The 6,000-nt window shown below is 35.5% G+C and overlaps 1 protein-coding gene across 1 annotated transcript in view; it reads right to left on the bottom strand.

Annotated features, from left to right (window-relative positions):
* The window catches only part of SERGEF (secretion regulating guanine nucleotide exchange factor), a 35,642-nt gene that overhangs the window by 13,379 nt on the left and 16,263 nt on the right, over positions 1–6,000 (bottom strand). The gene's annotated exons all lie outside the window — the stretch shown is intronic.

Below are 6,000 nucleotides of genomic sequence, written 5' to 3'. Positions count from 1 at the left end.
TGAGAGGAAATGAGTCAAGAAACCCTCCTACATATGGATGAAATACTCAATTAACATTTTTTTCAATTCCACCTGGAAGTCACACATCGGCCACATTAGCCATAGCTTTGTCCTATTTAAAATTCATGATACAACTTTTCCCTTGAAACTTGTAATAGTAATAACTAAATGCTGACTGCAATCTAATTTTAGTGATTTTATTATAAACATACCTGACATAATTCCATAACAAAATTAATTGCAGCTCTCCAAATACAAGTCAAATCTTGATTTCCAGTTTAATAGAGCTTAAAAAGAACAAGACCTGAGACATGATTTATATTTGACTAAAGATATATGAACTAGTGAAATCACCTCTTGGATAGCCTAGCTTTGTTTCCATTATTAAACTAATTTTAGATTCTTTAATCTACCACCGGCAAAAAAAATGACTATTAAGGAGATTTTATATGAAGAAAGCGAGTTGTTCTATTTACAAAGCAAGTTGGTTCTATCTGTATTCTTATTTTATATTGTGAACGGTTTCTTAATTGCACATGATTGTTCCTTGCTATTATTATTTAGCTTACATTGGCATTAATCCATTCCATGAGCAAGGCAGCTGCTCCCTGAGCAATAAACGGAAACCCCTCTTATGTTTAGAAGGCGAATACCCATTCTTAATTTACACTGATTAATAGCTTGTGCTTGCATATTACAATTGTTTTTATTTCCACCTCCATTGCTACTTCATCTTGTTTCACAGTGTACCGTTATCATTCTTTTATTACATTTCACATTAGGAATTGAATGGTTTATTTTATCTCATGGGCTTTGGTCCCTTTTATAATTAAGCATCTCAAGGGAATCCTCCTTTTTCTTAATATGCATATACGTAGTTAAGAAGAGGATTGTAACTAGCTGCAGCCACAAATTTTGCCCTCCATATTATCTAAAAGAGTCTATACATCTTATCCACAGCATCAGGGATTCTGCCAATTTAATTGCATACTGAATGTATTAGAGCCTGTTTCAAGCTTTCATTCTGAACCGGTGATTTCTTCAAGAAGAAGAGAATTATGCAAGTTGGCTGTGTCCTTTCAATCCCCAAACCTCCCATGTTAGCTAGCATGGCTTGAAGCTTGATTCTGCATGTATTCACAGGAGGTTTCTGCACAATCAAGGCTCTTTTTAATCACTTACAGATTTGATTTACACTCTCATACATTTCAAGTTTTATATAAAGTACCTGCTACAACTCAGAGTAAAAGGGATATTTCTGGAGATTTTATGGACATGTAGAAATATTAAAAGTAGGTATTAATGGTGCCTGCAANCTGGCCTAGGGTAATTTTTAAGAGGGGTTTTTAGAGGAGTTTTTAATTATATTTTAAATTAGACAAGTTAAATATTTCATTTTAATTAATTTTAAATTTTGTGCTGTTATTGGTGTTTTTAATTGATTGTCAGCCGCCCTGAGTCCGCAAGGAGAAGGGCGGGATATAAATTCGAATAATAAATAAATAAATAAATAAACTGCTGCGCAACCACACTCTCAACAACCTTCGCCACAAAGCGAAGGTTGGAGACCGGGCGATAGTTGGCCAATACATTTTAGATTCTTTAATCTACCACAGGCAAAAAAAATGACTATTAAGGAGATTTTATATGAAGAAAGCGAGTTGTTCTATTTACAAAGCAAGTTGGTTCTATCTGTATTCTTATTTTATATTGTGAACGGTTTCTTAGTTACACATGATTGTTCCTTGCTATTATTATTTAGCTTACATTGGCATTAATCCATTCCATGAGCAAGGCAGCTGCTCCCTGAGCAATAAACGGAAACCCCTCTTATGTTTAGAAGGCGAATACCCATTCTTAATTTACACTAATTAATAGCTTGCGCTTGCATATTACAATTGTTTTTATTTCCACCTCCATTGCTACTTCATCTTGTCTCACAGTGTACCATTATCATTCTTTTATTACATGTCACATTAGGAATTGAATGGTTTATTTTATCTCATGGGCTTTGGTCCCTTTTATAAATAATAATAATAATAATAATAATAATAATAATAATAATAATAATGATGATGATGATGATGATGATGATGATGATGATGATGATGATGATGATAAAGTTGGAAGGGACCTTGGACGCCATCTACTCCAACCCCCTGCTCAGGCAGGAAACCCTATACCATTTCGGACAAATGGCTGTCCAGTCTCGTCTTAAAAACTTCCAGTGTTGGAGCATTCACAGCTTCTGGAGGCAGGTTGTTCCACTGGTTAATTGTTCTAACTGTCACAAACTTTCTCCTTAGTTCTAGGTTGCTTCTCTCTTTGGTTAGTTTCCACCCGATGCTTCTTGTCCTGCCCTCAGGCGCTTTGGAGAATAGCTTGACTCCCTCTTCTTTGTGGCAGCCTCTGAGATATTGGAACACATGCTATCATTAAGCATCTCAAGGGAATCCTCCTTTTTCTTAATATGCATATAGCTAAGAAGAGGATTGTGACTAGCTGCAGCCACAAATTCTGCCCTCCATATTATCTAAAAGAGTCTATACATCTTATCCACAGCATCAGGGATTCTGCCAATTTAATTGCATACTGAATGTATTAGAGCCTGTTTCAAGCTTTCATTCTGAACCGGTGATTTCTTCAAGAAGAGAATTATGCAAGTTGGCTGTGTCCTTTCAATCCCCAAACCTCCCATGTTAGCTAGCATGGCTTGAAGCTTGATTCTGCATGTATTCACAGGAGGTTTCTGCACAATCAAGGCTCTTTTTAAGCACTTACAGATTTGATTTACACTCTCATATATTTCAAGTTTTATATAAAGTACCTGCTACAACTCAGAGTAAAAGGGATAGCAATTTCTGGAGATTCCATGGACATGCAGAAATATTTAAAAGTAGGTATTAATGGTGCCTGCAAGAGGATAGCTATCACTATCAAATATCAGAATCTTTGTTCCAAATTTAACTAAACTCTAACGCAACCAGAATACTACCTTAATTCAAAAATTTTGCACAATTATTTTTCAATTCATATTTCACTGCATATTCAAGACCCAAAAATATCAGAGAATGTTCTTATACCTGAACATGGGAAAAGAGCTGATATTCTTTCAGAGGTTGTTGGACTTCATCTTCAACTCTGTCCTTTGTTGATTTTCTGTATCACCTAATCAGTACATTTTATCTTATTACTCACTGCATGAAAAGTCTAAATTAGACCAGGTATTTTTTTTGCCTCTATGTTTTCAGTGTCTGCTGAGTTTTCCTACCACTACAACTTCAGCTTATCATCCCTGAATACTTTAAGATTTATATGATGACATAAAACATAACATTTGCGACGTAATTCGCAAATTTTACCTTGAAGGTATCAAAAACAATCAAGATTAATTTATTCAGCTTAACCTTTGATAAAGCTATTTGAGACAGCAGCAATGATCATAAACAGAAAAATTCAATACACTAAGTAATACTTTGGACACCATATTTATTGTTATAAAGCACATACATACATACGTACATACATGCATACAGATGAACATCTAACTGTAATTACTGCCTGTGCTCAGTCACTCATTAGATATACTTTGTAGTAGAGTGAGACATACTAAATTCTATATACACATGCCACTAGTGTTAAGTCGTCACTATCTGTGCTGGTTCAATATTTGAGAAAATATGATACAAAGATAATACTTTTATTATTATTCTATGTTTAGTATTATTCTAAGTATTATATAATACTAAACTATTTAATTATTTAGTCCTTTTACTATGCAATACTAATTACGTATTATTCTCCTAAATTAATTTGGACAACCTGAAACTCTCTTTTGGATTCCAACCACTACAGCTGCTTTTTATTAGCCAGGTTGTATGGAGACAGATGGCAGTTTAAATCCAAACATCTCTGACAGAATGGAGAAGGTAAATATTGACTGCCATCCTGTTGGGTTACTGCTCAGTCATACAAACTGTAATTGTGGTTGATAACTTGAATCTGAAAAAAGAAGAGATAAAGGGCTTCATATACAATCACGGGGGGGGGGAGGGCTGAAATGACTTAAGGATCTAGAAAGGAAGACTTGAGGGGAAAAAGATAGTGGCTAGGAATGAAAGATCATATTACACTATTACAAGTGGCTGAAGAGATACATGTCCCAGAATCATTCATGATGAAGGACACCATAGGATCGCTATGCAAAGAGGACAACACAGTGTGAGATCTATCTACCCTCCACAGATATCCAGAGGGAGAACAACAGATACCAGAAAAAAAATAGAATTAAGTTTTGCTCACCGTAAGAGTTTGCCAGTTAAGTGCAGCATTCAATTACGTATTTGGGGAATTTAGTAGCAGTTACATTTTTGGATAATGATATTATTATTTTAGCAGGAACAGTAGTAACACAGAAAGAGACAATCACTGAACTGTGGAATAATTAGGTCATAAAATAAGTTGCACTTTCCTTTGCCTTTTCTTTTTTGTACAAAACTGCTTTAATTGGTTTTAAGAGTCAAATGTTGTTAATTGTGTATGCTGCCCAGAGTCACATGCAAATCACATGGAAGGAAGGAAGGAAGGAAGGAAGGAAGGAAGGAAGGAAGGAAGGAAGGAAGGAAGGAAGGAAGGAAGGATGGAAGGAAGGAAGGATTTTTTAAAATATTAAACTACTGTGAGAAATCTCACCTCCTTTCTGCCACTGACCTAAAATGCACATTCACATGTATTTGGCAAGAGCTGTAAAAAAGGAACTATTTACACTTACACCTTTTGTGGCCTACATTTAATACAGAAATACCATGCTCTTTCTAAAGGTCCTACCAAAAGAATAAATTAGTTACAAGCTATTCCACAAAACTGACCTGAATTACAAGTTATATGCTGTTAGCAATTATAGCTAGAAAGTCAGTACATAGAGAGTTTAAACGTGTTTAATGAATGCATTTGAAAGGAACTCAGGAAATCCTTGACAGCCCCATATCCTCTATTTTATGTGGCCTAAGATGTTTGCAGCACTTCTGAGATTCAGACTAAAGTCACAGAATAGTCCTAATAACAGCTTGCTTGAATTGTTACTCAAAATATAATAAACTTCCTAAGTAAGACAGCATTTCTATCATAAGGCACTACATGCTATAACAGCATGTAAACCATCAAGAAACCTAAATGTTCAAGTCCACATGGGTTTGTAAATCAATCTTTCTCTCCTCTCTTTTTTCAGTTATTTTCTAAAAATGCTTCTGGTCCATATGAGAAATGGGGCTCAGAGGCATTTTTGGGAATAGAGATAATGCCTCAGGCTGACGTATTGCTTTGTGGCATACTACTTTTCTTTTCTTTTTAATTGAATGACTCAGAAACATAAAAAATAAACAAGGCAAAGAATTTGGAAGTACCAAGGAATGAATACCATACTTGCACAAAGGATCAGGTCTATAAGTTGCAGCGCAGAATATTTATTCAAGCCTATAGCCAAGAATCTATTCAACTAACAGTCAGCACTAAATTGGTGTTAGATAATGGACAATAGAATTAAAGGGGGGCTGTACATGGACTGTTTGTGGCAACATAAGGAATCTAAGCTGATAATACGTTTAATTCTACATTCCAGTCTCTTACACATTGTCTCCATATCCTACACTGCAAATCTTTGATTTGATCCTTTCACAACAACCTATACAATGGATTGCACAAACCACAGCAAGCAAGTGAAGGATGCTTAACCCCAATATCATCTTCTATCAGAGCAAAAAATTCCAAGGCCAGATTACTTGCAGAACCACCTTTGCCTGAAGGTATTTATTTATCCCACTATGTTAGATAGGATGGGTATGCACCAAATCCCCTTCCTTAAATACTGCCACCTGATGGAACCACAAAGCCATGCCTTCTCAGTGATGGCCCCAGCTCTTTGAAACAGCCTCCCATTGAGATCAAAGGGCTCTATCCTCTTTTAACCTTCCAAAAAGCTATAAAGATCTGGCTCTTTTATCA

The sequence above is a fragment of the Protobothrops mucrosquamatus genome, unplaced genomic scaffold, assembly GCF_001527695.2.
Source record: "Protobothrops mucrosquamatus isolate PMUCROS unplaced genomic scaffold, P.Mucros_1.0 scaffold2979, whole genome shotgun sequence".
In the NCBI taxonomy this organism is placed as follows: domain Eukaryota; kingdom Metazoa; phylum Chordata; class Lepidosauria; order Squamata; family Viperidae; genus Protobothrops; species Protobothrops mucrosquamatus.
The sequence above is the reverse complement of the archived record's forward strand: the minus strand, read 5'-3'. Positions and strand labels throughout refer to the sequence as shown.